We start from the raw sequence: 22,334 nt of genomic DNA on the forward strand, positions 1-22,334 counted from the left end.
CTATCGGTTGATGATGATCATGATGAATGATCAGAACTTTTGCAATAGAAAACACGATCAAACAAACTACACCGATCAAAAGCGGCCAATGATGTTTATGACACTATAAATACACAGGGAAAAAAACTAATCTCTACCGTCGTATCGAACATTATAGAGTCGTAAAAGATTTGATTGTATGTCCGCTTGTACCGAATGTTTTGTTTACGTCAGTGGCCAGATGCGAGTGTTAAACTGGAATCATGAGTTCAGTAGTCCGGCTTTGCTATATGAGATTTTTTGTGTTTTCGTGGAGTCAAGAAATTGAATTTTATTGGGGATCTATCATCATCGTCAACCGATAGACGTCTACAGCTGGACATAGGTCTCTTGTAGGGGCTCCACACTCCACGGTCTTGCGCCGCCTGAATCCAGCGGCTACCCTGCGAACTCGTCTGATGTCGTCCGTCCACCTTAGCTTAATTAAAGCAAGTGATATCTAATTGCTTAAAACGCACATAACACAAAAATGATGATAATCACCAGCATTTCTGTCCTTTTGTTGTCCAAAAAGCAGAATTTGAAAACAAACAGACGGGTCAATCTTTTTAGGGTTCCGTATCTCAAAAGGAAAAACGGAACCCTTATAGGATCACTTTGTTGTCTCTCTGTCTGCCTGTCTGTCTGTCCGTCTGTCTGTCAAGAAAACCTACAGGGTACTTACCGTTGACCTAGAATCATGAAATTTGGCAGGTAGGTAGATCTTATAGCTGGCTTTAGGGGGAAAATCTGAAAACTGTGAATTTGTAGTCAAATTCACACAAAAAAAAATTAAATTGTGGTCATAAACTAATAAATATAGTATTTTCAATTTTCGAAGTAAGATAACTATATCAAGTGGGGTATCATAATTTATGAAAGGGCTTGACCTGTGGATTCTAAAACGGATTTTATTTATTTTTATGAATTTTTGATTTATCGTGCAAAATGTCGAAAAAAATGCGACTGTACTACGGAACCCTCAGTGAGCGAGCCTGACTCCCACTTGGCCGGTTTTTTTGAAATCATTTAAAAGCAATGCAAGTGACTTTGAATTACTCGAGACGCTATCGTGCGACAGAAGATATTCTGCTGAGACCTTTGACTTATTTTTGCTATAAAAACTAGCTAAGCAATGAAAGCTATGACAAAACAACGCAAGTCAGCAAGCCGCTTTGTTTCACTCGAAACGCTTCGCTGCGACAGAAGCATGTCGTTTCGTGCTGAGAATTCTACAGAAATGCCTTTGCCACTTTATATTTCTACGTGGAACCCTTGTTTACAAAGTGGTGCATTGCTATGCATGTAGCATAATACTATAGGTATCTGAATCAACGTTTCTGCTATATCATTCTCTAAAAAGCTAAATTTAAAAAACAAAACATGATAGAATACATTACCTCCTTATTTTGAAGTTAGTAAAAAAGCATTGCAAGTGACTTTGAATTACTCGAGACGCTTCGTTGCGACAGAAGATATTTTCTGCTGAGAAACGCCTTTGACTTTATATTATTTTCTACAAAAACTAGCTAAGCAATGAAAGCTGCAAGTCAGCAAGCCTCTTTGTTTCACTCGAAACGCTTCGCTGCGACAGAAGCATGTCGTTTTGTGCTGAGAATTCTACAGAAATGCCTTTGACACTTTATATTTTCTACGTGAACCCTTGTTTACAAAGTGGTGCATTGCTATGCATATAGCATACTTAGTTCTTTTTTTATTGCGTGATAGGCTTGCGCTTGTCGACAATGATCACGATTAAAAAAAAGCAATGATGAGATCTAGGTTGCATATTCACTCCAGCTTTAAAGATGTGGCGATCGCCACAATTGCAAGCAGACGGTGCTCCTCAGTCGTACGAATACAATAGATACGCAATCATACATCAATTCGATACGAACCCAAGCCTTGACTACTCAGTACTCACGCCGCTCTCACTAGATGGCAGCACGGGTATCATCCTCGAAAAGTGAAAGGAGAACACGCAAACCTGAATCGCAATTCCGGAGTTTTCTGCAATCTGCACTTTAATAAGTGGATGAATCCAGTATTTTTGCATCTTCATAAGAAAAGCAGGATTGCAGGAAATTACCTGTCATTGAATTCGGGACAAGACGACGCAACTGCCGTAGTGGTTGCGGAATCGTCACTCAGGGAAAATCGTACGAACATTACGTCGTGTATAGCGTATCGTGATCGCAAATCGTGTCGTGCGGTATTCCCCGCAAATTGCTAATGCGCGTGGCCGCCATTTTAGTGACGTCAGCACTAGACTGAAGTTTCGAGCTGATGGTATATTTTTATTTCGGCTGACGTCAAAATGACTTTATTTCGATGTTAATGTGACATGGTTCCAGTGCAATAGCAATTTGCGGAACTTATATAACATCAAGGTGAGTCAAAGTTTCAGAATAGTGGTTAACAAACAATAGTGTATATATTATTATTTTTTCGCGTGGGTGTTCTTATTATTGGCAATATTATCGTAAATTCCGCCCACGCACTGCATTATTGTATCAGTTACTGTAAAGTGTGCAGTGTTTGTTGTTGTTTCATATTATTGTATAACTAGCTGATGCCCACGACTTCGTCCGCGAGGAGTTAGGTTTTTAAAAATCCCGTGGGAACTCTTTGATTTTCCGGGATAAAAAGTAGCCTATATGTCACTCTCCAGGTCTTTATCTATACAAAAAATCACGTCAATCCGTTGCACTGTTGCGACGTGATTGAAGGACAAACCAACAAACCAATAAACCAACAAACAAACACACTTTCGCATTTATAATAAGGTTACTAATTACAGTTGCCAACACTAACAAAAAGCTTCGATTTTTGAGAAAATATCATCAAATTGAGAAACGTTAGAAGAAATTCAAATACCTAATGCTTTATTTGTACAGATAACATTTTGTTTATATTTAAAAAACTGCATTTTACCGATTGAGTGCGAGTCGGACTTGTACACGAATGGTTCCGTGCATGCGTATCGAACTCATTGGTTTTCATAACCAATGAGTTTTCACGGGATTTTTATAAACCTAAATCTACATGGACGACGTTGCAGGCATCATTGACTGGTACCGAGATAGAAAATCCTGGAAAATCAGAGTTTTTTTGGGTTCAAACAAAAACAAAAATAGAAAAAAAACAATAAATTTTGGAGGTTCCCCATACTTAGAACTGAAACTCAAAAATTTTTTCATCAAGTGTGTGTGTATCTATGGATAGGTCTTCAAAATGATATTGAGGTTTCTAATATCATTTTTTTCTAAACTGAATGGTTTGCGCGAGAGACACTTCCAAAGTGGTAAAATGCCCCCCCCCCCCCCCCCCCATATAACTTCTAAAATAAGAGATTGATAAAACTAAAAAAAAATATATGATGTATATTAATTACCATGCAAACTTCCACCGAAAATTGGTTTGAACGAGATCTAGTAAAGTAAGTAGTTTTTGATTTATCGTGCAAAAGTGTGTGAAGTGAGTGACTATATCAAGTGGGGTATCATTTATGAAAGGAAACCTGTACATTCTAAAACAGATTTTATTTATTTTAATGCATCATAGTTTTTGAATTATCGTGCAAAATGTCGATAAAATACGATTGTAGTACGGAACTTTCAGTGCGCGAGTCTGATTCGCACTTGGCCGGTTTTTTAAAATAATCCTCTGTACCTCAACCGCTCTTGAAATAGAAGGCTGCACCTATAGTCCACGGCAGGTTGAGATGGCAATCAGGGTATGAGGCAAAGGGACTCCCCGCACACCCGCACGTCCGGGTTAGCACGGGGGCTATGGTGTGCGGGGCGTCCCCAACCCGATTGCCATTTTGAACCCGTCGCGTACCATACAGTATACACCCTTGACTCGCATGTTGAATGGTCGTTACCATTCACCTGATATATACCTACACAAGCAAAGCTGTATATACTGAAGTGTATTATTTCTATGATCCATCACTTTCCATAATGTGGTTGTGCATGCAACCACGCTGCCTTTTGAATCCCTCGCTGACAGTAGCTAAATTAAACGGCTACAGGTTTTGAGGTTCTAGGTTTGACTTTCGGTTTGGGTTCAATGAAATCTGTTGTTGCATTTGCAATCAGTCGAGACTACGAGTTTATCGAGGGTATAGCTTCTGCTTAAACAACCTAACTGCCTATAAAATAAGACCCAACGAACTCAATAAAGACTTAAGTTTTAGGTTTTAGCAGTATAGCCTCGAATCAGGGTTCCTACTGAAAACCAGCGCTGTATGTTTTTGTACTTGTGCAAGACATATGGCATTTATGCTGAGTCGGGACCTTTTTTTTCGGGTTGTGCCACACATGACATAGTTTATTCCGGCGCTTCTTCTGCTTGAGGTCTTATGACTTTACTACTCAAGTATTAGAGGCGCCGGGATAACCTAACTAGGTCTAATTTTAATGTGTGTGTTCTTTCTTTATATGCAGGTTTGTAGTGTTTTCTGTGTCCTTCCAGACGAAGAGCCACTGTCCTCAACTCTGTAGGTACAGTATTGAGCACATTTGCCCGATTCAATAGTTTTTAGTGTTTGTACCTATCAGTATCCTTATTATAAATGCGAAAGTGTGTTTGTTTGTCCTTCAATCACGTCGCAGCGGTGCAACGGATTGACGTGATTTTTTGCATGGGTATAGATATAGACCTGGAGAGTGACATAGGCTACGTTTTATCCTGAAAAATCAAATAGTTCCCACGGGATTTTTAAAAAACCTAATTCCACGCGGACGAAGTCGCGGGCATGAGCTAGTAGTTAAAATCTTTACTTGATTTCTTCAATTACTGTTGGCCAAAAAAATTATTGAGTTTTTGTCAAGAAATTCTTGTGAAAAAAGATTTTCTTGAAATCAATGAAAAATAAACTCTCAAAAAATTATACCATTTCTATTGCCCTATTTATTTAAAACTAGCTTATGCTCGCGACTTCGTCCGCGTGGACTACACAAATTCAAACCCCTATTTCACCCCCTTCGGGGTTGAATTTTCAAAAATCCTTTCTTAGCGGATGCCCACGTCATAATAGCTATCTGCATGCCAAATTTCAGCCCGATACGTCCAGTAGTTTGAGCTGTGCGTTGATAGATCAGTCAGTCAGTCACCTTTTCCTTTTATATATTTAGATTCTCTGTTGTTCTGCATTATTATGTGATTTATTCCTGGAATTAATTTCCTGGAAAAATGCAGCAACAGAGGATCAATTCCATTTATATCCACAAGCGTGTTTACTGTGCGTGACCGTGATAAAGCTTTGGACAATGCAGTGTTTTATTTAGTGAAAGCTTTTATGTACGACTAGCTGATGCCCGTGATTTCGTCCGCGTGGAATTAGGTTTTTTAGCAATCCCGTGGGAGCTCTTTGATTTTCCGGGATAAAAAGAAGCCTTTGTCACTCTCCAGTTCTTTATCTATACCCGTGCACCGTGACGACGTGATTGAAGGACAAACCAAAAAACAAACACACTTTTGCATTTATAATAAGGGTACCTACCTACTGATTGTAGGCTGATTATATGGCTATTTTAAAGTAGGTACTTACCTAAGTAATTCTATTAATTAAGGCAGGTGTAGATTATCTGCAGGTGGGACGTGTGGCGCAGTTATGACAACGCACATGTATCAATCGATTGCGATTGTTAAGCAACGTTGACCTAAGTTGATAACTGAATGGGCTCATTTTTTGCGCAGCGGATCAGCCTGGCTGTCCAGCGCGGAAATGCAGCCAGTATTCTTGGCACCATTCCACGCGGTCATGATTTATATAGTAATTAGATAAGGCTAGCTTTAAGTTTTATTGTATTAAAAAAAAAAAAAAAAAAAAAAAAAAACTGAATAGGTGACCGACTTTTTTTTTTTTTTTTGTAATAGATATAGCGAGCAAGCGAGCAGGCGGGTCACCTGATGTTAAGTGATTACCGCCGCCCATGAACATTTGCAGCACCAGAGGAGCCGCCGATGCGTTGCCGGCCTTTTAGGAATTTGTTGGTCCGCCCCTTGAATAACCCCATGTTATGACTTTGGACGTCACTCATCCAAACTATAGCTGTAAACCTAATAACCGAAATCTTGTACTTCTTAGTAGTTGTAGTAGTAGTAGTAGTAGTTGTATGCGGAATGATCTGGGAACCCACTGCATTACTACCCCAAGATGATGTATTTTTTTTTTAATTTATAGACTAACGCTTGGCTGCAATCAGACCTGGTGGCAAGTGATGATGCAGCCTAACATGGAGCTTGCCTAGAAGATGCCTATTCACTCCCGACTTGAAGGTAAAAATAATATAATTGAAGGGGAAAACTGATGCTGGAAGGGTGTTCCAAATCTTAGCGGTTCGGATTAGAAATGAGAAAGCAAATCGCTTCGTACATATCCGTGGAATTTCGACTACGTATAGGTGCAGACCTTGGCGATGCCTTGCGGATTAAGAATAAGAATAATTTATTTTGAATTTTGAATTTAGACACAAGAAACGAGTTTCCTACCCTCTGCACTAGGAAAACCCTGTATTGCAGAAGGCAATTACAAGTACAGATTAATGGGAAATGTCCATTTCGGCCTGAATTTTCATATTATCTTTATCAAATAAATACATTTTTGGTTGAGTCAATACTACTCTAGACGGTATTAAAGTAGTGGCCAAAGAATAGAGTGGTCAATTCCAACCGTTTCCGTTTTCAGTTTGCGCCGCCCGCCCGCCCGCCCCAGGTCCGCCCTGACTAAATACGTAATACTTTACTTTGTATGTAATGGGTTTTCCATTCCATTTTACTATTATCCATACTTATCCATACTAATATTATAAATAGGAAAATGTGTCTGTCTGTCTGCTAGCTTTTCACGGCCCAACAGTTCTACCGATTTTGATGAAATTTTGTACAGAGCTTACATACTGGGGAAGGACTAGGGGTGGGGCTATTTATCTATTAAGATTTTTGGAAAACCTAAATTCACGCGGACAAAGTCGCGGGCATCATCTAGTGTAATATAAATGTATATGTAATATAATACAGTACATGTGGCGGACCATGACCTAAACCGTTCTCATTCTTAGAGAAAACACGTACTCTGCAGTAGCCGGTGATCATGATGATGATGATGATCCCTCATCTACCCCTAAGATCTACCCAATCGTCTGTTTTGCTATATATCAATACAACAATATAACGGGGTCTATTCATAACAGTGGCGCTTATACAATTTCTGTCGTCTAATATAGCACGGCATATCTACGACACCATTTCCTAGCACGGTATATCTGCACCACTACTTTCTAGTGCGGTATATCTGCATCACTATCTAAATATTTCACACCCCGTGCTTAATATACCCGGTACTGGCGTAATCTAGAAAGATAGCCGAGAGCGTAATATTCGAGGAGGGAAAATCTTCGCATATTGAATAGTAAGTTGTAGTGGCTTTTTGGTTTGTAGGCCAGCTTCCCATTCTGCGAGAAGACCCATACTCTGCAGTAGCCGGTGATGGGTTGATCATGATGATGATCTGATGATCCCTCATCTACCCCTAAGATCTACCCAATCGCCAGTTTTGCTATATCAATGCAACAATATAACGGACAATGTAACTATTACGACACTATTTTCTAGCACGGAATATCTGCAACACTATTTCCTAGCACGGTATATCTGCATCACTATCTAAATATTTCACACCCTGTGCTGAATATACCCGGTACTGGCGTAACCTAGAAAGATAGCCGAGAGCGTAATATTCGAGGAGGGAAAATCTTCGCATATTGAAAAGGACAGGTGATATTTATCGCCCGAGTAAGGCTTTTAGCTTCAGCGCTCGTTTGCAACATTATATTCGACTTTAGAGAAATTCTAACTCTAGATACGCAAAATATATAGCTATGGGATTGTAGATGGCTTGTTGGAAATACAAAATGATGCCCACGACTTCATTTGCGTGGATTTAGTTTTTAAATATTCAATAGGAATTCTTTGATTTTCCAGGACAAAAAGTTTACATATGTGACTCTCCAAGGCTTTAACTATATTATATTTCATGCAAAAAATCAATATATTTGAAAATTATTAAATTAATTAAAATAAAACAAACATTTAAGGGGAGCTCCCATTTAACAAACATGGTTTTTTTGCACTTTTTATAGATGGTACGGAACCCTTCGTGCGCGTCCGACTCGCACTTGGCCGCGGTTTTTCCAATAATGCGTTGCAAGTGGCGGTCGCTCAATATCACAAACTTGGAATATTAATTAGGACACTGAACTATGCAAAGCTAGTCTACCAAATTAGAACTTACCTTGACCTTTTGTAAGTCAACCCAGTCAAAACCTACCCATTGCCTGGCCTATATTGACCTTTAGAACTCGATATAGGATTGATGCCTAAGGGCTATACGTAATTAGAACACTAACAAAAACTTAGCGCTATTATTATAGAATAGAATAGAATAATGTTTATTCGAGGTATATAGGTGGTACATGGTGTAGGCAATATCGTCCTGTACCTACTACATAATCATAATCATAATAATCATAATCATTTATTTATTTTGCTCAGATATGGTAGGTACATGTAAATTATTTACATGGGGTCTTAAAAGTTAGGTAATCAGTTACATATCCTGCCAAGCGTGGCGTGCAAAATTATTTCTAAATTATCTTCATAAATTATCTAATTTCATTAATATTGTTATGTCATCACTCATCATTTAAATGTTTTTAATAATTTAAATGTCTATTTCTATGCATGCATTATTTAAAATTTGTCATTAAAAAATCATTAACACTATAATAAGTTTTATTTAGTAGAAAATTAAAACAAATAACTTCTAAAAGATCTGAGGTTCATTCCATAGCTGTGCGACGGTAAATGGTACCTAAACCCTTTACCCGGCTGAGTTTGTTGTGGGCTCTTCTCAGACCGGAGCGCGTTTGAAGCCCTCGTAGCTTTAGTTTTAAGTACGTATTAATTATCACCACTACAAACAAAAATTAAAATTTTGACCATCACTAACCAAAAATTTTACCTATTCTGAATAAATAATTTGAGTTTGAGTTTGAGTTAAACACAATCCAATACCAATAACCATTTGCCTTATACATGTAGTTTTGGTGATTTAGTATTTTTCAAACCTGCAATATATAGCGTGCAAAACTCGGGTCAATGCTCCGCCTACGCGGCATTTACCCCGCGGCACCTGGCTACGCAACGTTCAATGAGATGTTTTATTTCACCCTGTGTATTATGTCTGCAAGTACCTATATAGTAGGAAATTCCTGCTGAAAATCATATTATCTTTGGATCCTGTTTTATTACTATATGTGGTACAATAGATCCGTGTATCTGTTTGATCAGGCGGTGTTTGTTTGTTAAGCCTGTTTGCTATTTAGTGGTTAGTGGTTATAGGCCCGCATATTCAATATCATGAAATATGATTACGTAGGTAGGTACAGTACGCGGCAGAAAGTAATGTACGTCGACCTTTAGAAGGAGATAGAAGATTTGTAGAGCGTTGTCTCTGTCATTGAAACCGACAAAACGTCTTATAGGTAAGAGTGACAGAGACAACGCTCTACAAAGACGAATTAATGTCACTCTAAAGACCGAGGCTTTTCAAGGCCCAACCGTCCAACCGATTTTGATTAAGTTTGCTACAGGGTTAGCTTACAGCCCGGGGAAGGACATAGGCTACTTTTTATCCCGGAAAATCAAAGAGTTCCCACAGGATTTTTAAAAACCTAAATCCACGCGGACGAAGTCGTGGGCATCATCTAGTATACACAATAAACATTCGGTTCCGCGGCAAACACTACAGAATTGTAAACAAATCAGATGAAACAAGCAAGTCTATAAACTGTACCGTTTCTGTTTGAACAACTTGATACAGACAGACAGACGGAATTACAGCTATAGATACAGACTTGAAAGAAAGACTTGAGTTCGTAAACTATTTAATCTCGGACTTCTCAGGAACGCTTATCAAGATTTGTTACGGTTTAATTTTAACCGACTTTGAGGCATATCAAAGAAGAGTTGTGATTTTTGCACGTTTGTTTATTCTCTTACTAGCTGATGCCTGTGACGTTGTCCGCGTGAATATACATGTTTCAAAATCCCGCGGGAACTAATTGATTCCTCGGGATGTAAGCTAACTCTGTACCAAATTTTATTAAAATCGGTTGAACTGTTGGGCCGTGAAAAGCTAGCAGACAGATAGACAAACAGACACACTTTCGCATTTATAAAATAAGCATGGATATGGATTTAGTGTTGTTTTCTGTAGTTGCTTATATTATTATAAGTACATACATTTGGATAAAAAACCGGCCAAGTGCGAGTCAGGCTCGCGCAATGAGGGTTCTCGTCGTCGGGTTCTACAGTCGTATTTTTTCGACATTTTGCACGATAATTCAAAAACTATGATGCATAAAAATAAATAAAAATCTGTTTTAGAATGTACAGGTGAAGACCTTTCATATGATACCCCACTTGATATAGTCACTCACTTCGAAAGTTGAAAATACCTAAAAATCAATCATGAGTAGAAACTCAATTCGTATGCATTGCTCATCGAACGAGGGCTTAGGGAGGGAAACAATCCTCTCACACAAGTGCAATATTAGTTAGTGTGGGTAGTTATTAAATATAGGCAAGCAATTAGTATTATTAAAACTACCAGCTCTAGATTCTTGGATGTATAATAAACTCTCAGCGATACTACAAATATTAAAAAAAACCGGCCAAGTGCGAGTCATGCTCGCGCATTGAGGGTTCTCGTCGTCGGGTTCTACAGTCGTATTTTTTCGTCATTTTACAGGCTAATTCAAAAACTATGTTACATAAAAATAAATAAAAATCTGTTTTAGAATGCACAGGTGAAGACCTTTCATATGATACCCCACTTGATATAGTTATCTTACTTCGAAAGTTCAAAATAGCAATATTTGTTCATGACCACAATTTCATTTTTTTTTTGTGTGATGTAACCACAAATTCACGGTTTTCAGATTTTTCCCCAAATGTCAGCTATAAGATGTACCTACCTGCCAAATTTCATGATTCTAGGTCAACGGGAAGTACCCTGTAGGTTTCTTGACAGACCGACAAACCGACAGACAGACAGACAGACAGACAGACAAACAGACAACAAAGTGATCGCTTCGCCTCGTGTGATAAACCGACTTTCGTGTTTTAATGCCCCTCTTTATACAACAGTTGCATAACAGACAGACAGACAGACAGACAGACAGACAAACAGACAGACAGACAGACAGACAGATAGAAAGACAGACAGACAGACAGACAACAAAGTGATCCTATAAGGGTTCCGTTTTTCCTTTTGAGGTACGGAACCCTAAAAACGTCGGTCAGTTGCGAGTCGGACACGAAGAGTTCCGTACCATCGTAGAACAAAATAACACTTTTTTTGTGATGTAACCGAACAAATTCACAGTTTTCAGATTTTTCCTACTTGTGCTATAGCTAAGACATTGCTACCTGCCAATTTCATGATTTTATGTAAACGGGAAGTATCCAATAGGTTTTGATTCCCTTGACGGGTCTTGACAGACACGACAGACAGACAACGAAGTGGGCCTATAAGTGTTACTTTTTTTCTGGGGATACGGAACCCTAAAAATAAATAAACTCAATTTGTATGCATTGCTCATCGAGTGAGGGCTTAGGGAGGGAAACAATCCTCTCACACAAGTGCAATATCAGTTTGCGTGGGTATAGATATTGAAAACATAGATTTTTATTGAAGGCGGCCATTTTGTTTTTTTTTTAATAAAAATGGCAAGCAAACGAGCAGTCGGGTCACCTGATATTAAGTGATTACCGCCGCCCATGAACATGTGCATTGTGCAGTAACAGAGATTTTTTTATTATTTTTTGTCTTAGACTACAGCAATAACTACACATTCTGTGAAAATCAATTCTCTACCTATTAAGGTTCACGAGATGCAGCCCGCTGACAGATGGACGGATGGACGGACAGCGAAGGCTTAGTAAAGGTATGATTCCGAACCACGCTGCACGCAGCAGCGCTGCCGCAACAGTGCTGTCACCAGCTGTCACACTGCTGTCGCGGCACTACTGGTCCCCATACAATCTCTATAAGCTTATATGACACTAGCTTATGCTCGCGACTTCGTCCGCGTGGACTACAAAATTTCAAACTCCTATTTCACTCCCTTAGGAGTTGAATTTTCAAAAATCCTTTCTTAGCGGATGCCTACGTCATAATAGCTATCTGCATGCCGGATTTCAGCCCGATCCGTCCAGTAGTTCGAGCTGTGCGTTGATAGATCAGTCAGTCACCTTTTCCTTTTATTATTATAGATTAGTGTAAATTGCAAAATTTCGCGCTTCTAACTTCAAAACTGACAGAGTTTCATACAAACTTCAAACCCCTATTTTACCCCTTTAGGGGTTGAATTTTAAAAAATCCTTTCTTAGCGGACGCCTACGTTATAATAGCTATCTGCATGCCGAATTTCAGCGTGATCCGTCCAGTAGTTTGAGCTGTGCGTTGATAGATCAGTCATTTTCCTTTTATATATATCTATAGATTACAGACCGAGCTAGGCAGCAATGTAGAACATTGCTGCCTAGCTGGATGCTAGAGCATGTAAATATAGGTTTTCTTTGCATCTAACGCCCGAAACTTTCATCCGAGCGATGCAGGGCGGGACAGCTAGTTGTACTATAAACAAACGTCAAAGCTTTCTCACATTAAGTAATTTTATTTACTTTTCCTCGTCGTGAATATAAACCAATAATATTTATTTATCTTGGCTAATGCTGATACATGGTTCTTGTCAATTTACGCGCGTGCTAGATTAGCCTCAGTAGTATAGAGACAATAGAGTCAGGAATCACCTACTGAGAGCCTAAACCTTAATTCGTTATCAATAAGCTAGGGCGTGGTTGAAGGTAGAAAACAAAATAAAAGATTGTATAAGGAAATAAACTGTTTTATTCAGGGAAAAATCCCTCCATATCAAAGTTTATCTTTACCATTACTTATTGCTTTATCATTAAATAATTTATTATTTCCTTTAAGAAAAATCTACCGCCAGTTCGAAAAAGCATATCTACCGAGAGAAAGAACTGGCAAGAAAAAACTCGGCGGTGTCTATCCACAATTATTGAAAAATAGATACAACTATGGTATTACCATAACATATCCAACCCACATCGGGTATAAGCATAAACTATTACAAAGGAATACCAGTTGAATAACAAATTACACATTAAACAACATACATAGTATAACAATAGAAATATAAAATCAACAATATTCGTACCTGTAGGTATGTCACAGCTTCTTATTAAAAATAGGAAAATTAATGATGTCTACCGTCAAAGCAGAGCCATTTATAGCCCTTTGGCTACCCTTTCCATAAGTATAATGATACCATATAAAACTCAAATTCAATAGAGTCGACAATAGAGATTAAACTTTAGTTTTAAATTTATACACTTCAAAATTCCACATTATACTCTATTTAAATCTACAATTACTTTACTTCTAAAATATAATAAAATCAATTTCACCATGTAAGACCTTTGGATTAGCTGATATATATTATCTGTTACGTCTGTAGTATTTTGTCTATCATTTTGACGTGCCTCTGTTTACAAATAAAATGTCAATGGTTTAGAATTAATTCTTAAGCAAAATCTAAAGAGTTTAGTAGCAATTTCAAGAAATAAATAGCAACTCTAACCATTTATCTTATACGGCCAAACTGACAATTGCTTCGTTCTCGAAGCAACAAAATAAAAACAAACAATTCGTAAAGTAAATTTTTAACAACATCAAAACATTTTTTTTTTTTTTTTTTTTTATTTTTTTTCAAACAACATGTCTGTGGCTTCCAACAAAATTTAAAAAAACATTTTAAACATGTGTGTGACATACAAAATTACCACACAGTTTACTCTCAAAAATACAAGAAATATTTTTCTCGCCACAGCACATAAATGTTTCCAAACAAGATATCCTTTAACCCCATTGGTTTTAAACCAATATCAAAAAATATTTTCAACACCACTGGTATTAAAGCGATATTATAAAAATACTTTTCAACACCGTTGGTTCCAACGTTTTAAAGTATCATCTACAAAATATCCTTCAACACCATTGGTTTTAAGGCAACATCGTAAACCATCATAAAATTGTCCCTTAACACCATTGGTTTTGATCCATATATCACTATACAATTTTTCCATTGATCGAACATTTGATCAAAGTTTTAAATAAATTCCAATAAAATATAGAGATGAATATTAAACAAAGAAAAATTGCAACTGAACAAATTGTAAATTATCAGAATTTAAAATAATATGTTTCATAAAAAAGAACCATCAAAATGAAAAAGTTACAAAAATATTAATATTTCAAAATAAGTTAAATCATAAGAACTTTTTTTCAATTTCAAGTTAATAATTTTGCAAAAATAATAAAATACCATCGACTCTTACTCCTAAAGTACCAAAGTCAAAAACAAAGGGTAGGTATATAAAAAGTAATTATATGTAAGATATATCAAAACAAAACTAACTACTATGTTAGAAGAAGTAAAAATAATCAAAGAGTAAACTTATCTAATTATCGTTATTTACTTTCAAAAATATTTTCTATTCAATCTCTTTTTGTCTATCTGCAATCAGTCCTTGGACTATACAAAAACATTTGTTGCTTCCCACATCCAATGATGTGCCAACAACCTTCCTTTTTAAATAAATACCAAAACATTTTTCCACAATAAAATATAAAAATCCAAAAAGATCGTAAATAAAAACATAAAGGTAGGTATCAAAAACTAAAATGTCAAAAAATACCACAAAAATAATTTACATTAAAAAGATCGTCAAAGAAGTAATCAATATCAAAAATAGTTAAACACTTCAAACATCAAAAACGTCAAAAAATCAAAAGTATTATTCAAACAAAACAACAAAATACGGCATTAAAAAATATTAACACAAGTGGGTAGTCAATAATCTCTAAATTCCAATATTCTAAATTTAAGTTTCAGGTTTAACCATAGTCCACCACGCTGGCCAAGTGTGGATTGGCAGCTCCATTACATCACATTACATAACGGTGGGTATATATAAAAAAACAATGACATCAAACAATCAGTAGCTACTAGACTTAGCGGCATAGCAACAGGATAAGACATCAGCAGCCTAACCTATCCTTATATAAAAACTACAAAAATAAACTCCAACAAAATTTCTTAATTATTGTAGGTAGGTATCACAAATCTTTCATCTCTACGTTTCGCGAGTGAGAACTCCGATGCAAAGTCAATAGCAAATTTACAAAAATGGCCACGCTAATCGCGTTTCTGATCAATGAATCATCAATATTTAACGAATGATGCAATATGTATTTCTGTATTGTTCTTAATTTGAAACAAAATTACAACAAAAAAAATTTTTTTTTTCTTTTTTTTTTTGGTTCTTTTTTTTCCTTCTTTTCTCTCTGTCATTATGTAACACATAAATAAATTATATACATCTATTCGGCCAACCTGAAAAGTACTTCGTTCTCGAAGTACTTACATAGGAAATGCCTCAAGAACATAACTAAAAAAAAAAGTAAGATGACTCATCACTCGTAAAACAATATTCAATGATTCAATGTCAACATCGCTATCATATAAATTACGAATATACGGCTAGACGTCAGACGTAAATTAAAATAGAACACAAATTAATCATCAGTAAATATTTACTGACAAACTTGCTTTAGTTTTTCACCGCTCGGTCAGTCTGACATTTAACCACATTTTATCGTATGATCATTTAATAAAAATTTCATACCAACTAACTACCTGCAAATTTTTAACATTAATTTACGTAATATCGATTTGTGTTACTAGCTGGGACATCATGCGATTAAACACCTTCAAACATTAATCTGAGTCATTGAAACAGAACATCTATACTGAACACAAAATTACCCGCAAAAATTTTATTTATTTAGTACCCACATCTTTATTTCTATAATACAATTAGTTTTAAAACAAATAAAATGACGACAGGTACTATGAAACTGTGTTACTACATTACACAGAGTATTAATAGGTCCATGATTACGCAATAAAACTTTCTAAGGCCTACCTGCCTGAAAAAAATAGTCTCGCAGAAACACTTTATTTCACTTTCACAACACTTTGAAGAAAATAAGCTTCCATACCGATTTAGGTTATCCAGATTAAGGGTATCCAATGTCCATTGTGGTACCTCTCGTGGACGTCAGGCATCACAACGCCTGTTGTAACATCTTTGATGGCTTTTCACAAAGCCATCCGAAATGGCCGGTATTTCTGAAACTTGTACAAACTGCATTAGAAAAGGCACAATTCAGCCATATCGTATCCCACTTCTGATGCTAGATTAGCATCAGTAAATATAGAGACAATAGAGTCAGGAATCACCTACTGAGAGCCTAAACCTTAATTCGTTATCAATAAGCTAGGGCGTGGTTGAAGGTAGAAAACAAAATAAAAGATTGTATAAGGAAATAAACTGTTTTATTCAGGGAAAAATCCCTCCATATCAAAGTTTATCTTTACCATTACTTATTGCTTTATCATTAAATAATTTATTATTTCCTTTAAGAAAAATCTACCGCCAGTTCGAAAAAGCATATCTACCGAGAGAAAGAACTGGCAAGAAAAAACTCGGCGGTGTCTATCCACAATTATTGAAAAATAGATACAACTATGGTATTACCATAACATATCCAACCCACATCGGGTATAAGCATAAACTATTACAAAGGAATACCAGTTGAATAACAAATTACACATTAAACAACATACATAGTATAACAATAGAAATATAAAATCAACAATATTCGTACCTGTAGGTATGTCACAGCTTCTTATTAAAAATAGGAAAATTAATGATGTCTACCGTCAAAGCAGAGCCATTTATAGCCCTTTGGCTACCCTTTCCATAAGTATAATGATACCATATAAAACTCAAATTCAATAGAGTCGACAATAGAGATTAAACTTTAGTTTTAAATTTATACACTTCAAAATTCCACATTATACTCTATTTAAATCTACAATTACTTTACTTCTAAAATATAATAAAATCAATTTCACCATGTAAGACCTTTGGATTAGCTGATATATATTATCTGTTACGTCTGTAGTATTTTGTCTATCATTTTGACGTGCCTCTGTTTACAAATAAAATGTCAATGGTTTAGAATTAATTCTTAAGCAAAATCTAAAGAGTTTAGTAGCAATTTCAAGAAATAAATAGCAACTCTAACCATTTATCTTATACGCGTATCGTTCTTAATTACATTTCAAGGAATGATGTAAAGTTTGTATTATTAATGTCGAAAGAGCTTCTTCTATATAATTATTAATTGACTTTTATATTTTCATATTATTATATTATTGTAAAGCTTGTTTAAATTATCAAACGTACTGTTATAAATTTATATTTAATATCTATTTAAGTAATTTGTAAAAAATTGTAATCCTATTTGGCCTTATTTTCAGTCTGTTATTATGTAAAATTATATTGTATATATCGCTGTTGATTGCAAAAAACAAATAAAATAAAATAAAAAATAAAATAACGCGCTCCATCTTAGGCTGCATCATCACTTACCACCAGGTCTGATTGCAGCCATGCGCTAGTCTATAGATTAAAAAAAAAAACTTACTTCAAGGAATTGGAAAAGTTATTTACGAAAACTCAGTGTTCTTTAAATATATAAAAGGAAAAGGTGACTGACTGACTGATCTATCAACCCACAGCTCAAACTACTGGACAGATCGGGCTGAAATTTGGTATGCAGATAGCTATTATGACGTTCGACATCCGCTAAGAAAGGATTTTTGAAAAGTCAACCCCTACGAGGGTGAAATAGGGGTTTGAATTTGTGTAGTCCACGCGGAGTCGCAATTATACGCTAGTTATTATTAAAAGTATTCTTATTCATTCATTAATATTTTTATATTTCAACAATAACTTTATATCAAAGCATTTCGATATCAACAGGTCAATACAGTCGCTAAGTGTTCAGAGTGGTTTCGATGTAAGATAAGATAAGATAGATTTGAAGAGAGCTTTATCCGGATTGGGGTGATAATTGGCTGGTATGTTTGCTCTTTACGAGATCCTTATACTTACTCTTATTCTTGCTCTGATTTTATCGTCTACACTCCTAATTTACGACCTCACTTTAGGAGGGAAAAAAATTTTTACAAAAAAAATAAAAACCGACTTCGTTACACAAACACTAAAAATTGAAAAATAATTTAATTTATTACCGAATATATTATGTATACAAGAGTTAATATAGTTCCATAATAATACTTTTTGGTGCCGGTGCCAATTAGCTTTAGCTGCGCGAATCGTCTAGACTTCATATTTTTATGGGACTCCACAATGGCACCTCATTGGCACCGACCCCAAAAAATATTATTATGGAACTATATTAACTCTTGTATACATAATATATTCGGTAATAAATTAAATTATTTTTCAATTTTTAGTGTTTGTGTAACGAAGTCGGTTTTTATTTTTTTTGTAAAAATTTTTTATTTCACAATTTTTAGTGGCCCCATGGAATTATGCTATGACTGGTTAAAAATCTACTGTTTACTAAGCTATTACACTGATCGCGAGCAATTTACTCTTATCCGTTGAGGAGTTCCAGTATCTATCTTCGAAGATGTTCATCAGATCTTCACCAAATTGAAATGGGACCAACTTTGAAGTATACCCTTTCAAACAAAAAAAGAATTTTCAAAATCGGTCCAGGCGTTTTCGAGTAATCGGGGAACATACAAAAAAAAAAAAAAAAAAAAAAAAAAAAAAAAAGATTCCGACGAATTGAGAACCTCCTCCTTTTTTTGAAGTCGGTTAAAAACAATCCCTAATTACACGACTACGCAAAAAATAATTGTATCTAATGTTTTCAGGGGTTTTTTTATATATGAAAATCAATAGAATATAATGTTTTTTTATTCATGTAAACTTTTTAGAAGTGCCTATGAATAGTCAGGTAGTTTTAGGTTACCACTGGTTCGGAATGCCGTTCCTACCGAGAAGAACCAGCAAGAAACTCGGCGGTTGCTCTTTTTAATTTTTCAATTTAGAATGTTATTATACCGTACTATACAAGCCATTGCAGCCCCGTGCATTGCTGGAGCGAGTCAAATCCAAGCTTTTTTATCGTTTACATAGTCTGCGACTGTATAATATGCTTTTTTAGGAGCATACTTTTAACACATTTTTTAAACTTGTGTAAAGGCAAGTCTAAAATTGCTTGTGGAATTTTATTATAACAGTATTAGTAACAGTTAAAGATGGGCGTTATTGGCTATTTACGGCAACGGTTAATCAACAGTTACTTAGTTTCAATACCGATATTGTTAACCGTTGCCGAATATCGGTATCAGAGTTGTGTTTCAACTAATTTAATATGCGCAACGCGCAGCGGTTTACGTAGTAGTAACTAGCTGCCGTATCAATACCGTCTGTATAGCTAGCGCGCGCATATTCACTAAAATAAAACCAATTTTACTTTCATGAATATCGTGAAGTAATCACAACCTTAAGTTCATAGCAGTAAAGTTTAATTTGATCATTGACATAGGTCAAACTATAGTGGACGCCTGCACGAATAGTTTGCCACAGTCCAGTTAACCAAAAACATTTCATGAAGATTGATAAACCAAAGAGGACCTTATCTCTATTACTCTAAGGCTAACTGTATTTAGAATGATAGATCAAAGTGTAATGGACAAGTACTTGTACAGTTAAGCCTTAGCGTAATAGAGATAAGGTCGGCTTTGGTTTACCAAGTTCTTAGTTACTAAGCCGGTAGCCAATAACCGCTCCTTCTCAGCTTTCAGTGAAAGAAAGAAAGAGAAGGCATAATTATTGCGTTTCTAGTTACCAAAAAACCAAACAATGCATTGTCAGTTGCCAGTTGGCAGCGTTGCGTTGTCAGGTGGTTCGTCATAGATGATAACTGAAAACCGTTGCTAGCTACGACAATAACGCTACGGTACGCTATAGGCACGGCAGCGGTTTTCAGTTAAGTTAAGCTATAGCGGACACATGTCTAGTAACAGTACTCTTATTATAAATGTGAAAGTGTGTTTGTTTATTGGTTTGTTGGTTCGTCCTTCAATCACGTCGGAACGGTGCAACTGATTGACGTGATTTTTTGCATGGGTATAGATGGGTATGAATCTGGAGAGTGACATACTTTTTATTTAAAAAAGTAGGCACGATACATTGCAAATAAAACATCTGGCTGACACTAGAGGTCAACGAACGTTGCGTAAGTAGGCCACTCGGAGTCAATTCCGCGTCGTAGGCGGGGCATTGATCCTAGTTTTGCACGCTATACATTGCGGGTTTGAAAGATATTCAAACTACATACATATTGGATTGTGTTTAGGTAGTATAACAATAACGCTAAGATTTTCCTAGCGTTCTGGTTACATCCTGTATATTTAGAAGAAGAATTAGTATGGATAAAACGAATAAAAATCAATGTTATTGGTAGTGTTCCGTCTTGATACAAAAACAACCCTCATAAGAATGGGCAAAAGTCAGCACAGCGACAGTCAAAGTAGCTGGAGTGGTTTCAATGACCAGAGAGGTAGGTACTAGGTAGGTAGGTATAACCCCCTCCAGCAGAGTGCTCTCGAATCTCGACCCTGCCCGTTCTTAATTGGATAATATGTTTGATACACGTTGGAGATTTTTTTTACGTGGAAAAATTGTTTTATCAATTAAGTACCTATTGGTTTATCGATAAAATCATTTTTAGGCTTCCGTTCCTCAAAAGTAAAAAAGGAACCCTTATAGGATCACTTTGTTGTCTGTCTGTCTGTCTGTCTGTCAAGAAACCTATAGGGTACTTCCCGTTGACCTAGAATCATGGGTAGGTACTAGGTAGGTAGGTATCAGTCTGTCAGTCTGCTAGCTTTTTATGGCCGAACAGTTTAACCGATTTTGATGAAATTTGGTACAGAGTTAGCTTACAACCCGGGGAAGGACATGAGCTACTTTTATCTCGGAAAATCAAAGAGTTCTCAAAGGCCCATCCGTTCAACCGATTTATATGAAATTCGGTACAGAGGTAGCTTGCAACCCGGAAATTGACATAGGCAACTTTATTATTAACTTATACGTTATAGATAAATAGATAAAGATAGATAAATAGATAAAGATAGATAAAAGCGATCCAATTTCCGGACTAAAGCCGCGCCGGTTTTATGCCGGGCAGATTAGATTACGCAGTCTAGATATCTGAATTTATTTTCACATAAAGCCTATTGAACGGATAGGCCGGGCTTGTCTTTAACTATCGACCTATTACAGACTTTATCTACGATATACCTAGATAAGTCTGTGACTGTCTTTAGTTAAATATTCAGCCTATCTTAAAATTGTACAAAAGAAAAATCTAAAATTTAGAACAAATAAAATTGCTGACAGGTTCATTTCAGATTAGTTTTAAAGTAGACGTACAAGCCTTTTTTTAAATTCTGAAACAAGTTACCCTTTGACTGCAATCTCACCTGGTGGTAAGTGACGATGCAGTCTAAGATGGAAGTGAGCTTATCGGAAGGGGTATAGCAGTTTTTAATAAAACCATGCCCCTTTGGTTTCTAAACGGCATCGTACCGGAATGCTAAATCGCTTGGCGGCACGGCTTTGCTAGGAGGGTGGTAACTAGCCACGGCCGAAGCCTCCCACCAGACCAGACCAGAAATTAAGAAATTATAAAATTCCAAACCCCTGCCAGAAATCGAACCCGGGGCCTCATACTAATGCAAAAACGTTTCGTTAGATGTCGAAAGCATGCCGAAACTGCCGAAAGTATTGGGCCAATGTGTACTGGAGTCTTACGATTTAAAGATTTTCTTCTTTGATTCAAACCCAAAGGATGGTTCAATCACATAGTACAGTATAATTGTAAAGAAGTAACCAATAAGGCTCGTTTCAGACGGCAGAAAATAGCTGGAAAATCTCATTTTCCAGATTTTCATCAAGTTTAATCGGATCACTGTGCTCATAGGAGTTTAAACCTTAACGATTAAAGAATACGAGTGAATTTAGCTTGTGTGTTGTTAAATACGTGCTCATTTCCCGTTATCTTATTTGAAAATGATTTAATGATTTGCAGTACCTAATGACACTGGATTCAGGATTATTTTCGAACAATATTAATAACTAGCTGATGCCCGCGACTTCGTCCGCGTGGAATTAGGTTTTTTAAAATCCTGTGGGAACTC

General features: G+C 36.3%; 1 protein-coding gene across 9 annotated transcripts in view; it reads left to right on the forward strand.

The window, feature by feature from the left end:
- The window catches only part of LOC117991065 (potassium voltage-gated channel protein Shaw-like), a 408,219-nt gene that overhangs the window by 7,173 nt on the left and 378,712 nt on the right, over positions 1-22,334 (forward strand). The window contains exon 2 of one of the 9 annotated variants that reach the window (XM_069505071.1): positions 6,212-6,306. The exons of the other annotated variants lie outside the window; for them this stretch is intronic. The gene's annotated coding sequence lies outside the window, so the exon portion shown is untranslated. The remainder of the gene's footprint in view (positions 1-6,211; positions 6,307-22,334) is intronic. 9 annotated transcript variants of the gene reach the window in all.

Source organism: Maniola hyperantus, chromosome 19 (assembly GCF_902806685.2).
Source record: "Maniola hyperantus chromosome 19, iAphHyp1.2, whole genome shotgun sequence".
NCBI classification, from domain to species: domain Eukaryota; kingdom Metazoa; phylum Arthropoda; class Insecta; order Lepidoptera; family Nymphalidae; genus Maniola; species Maniola hyperantus.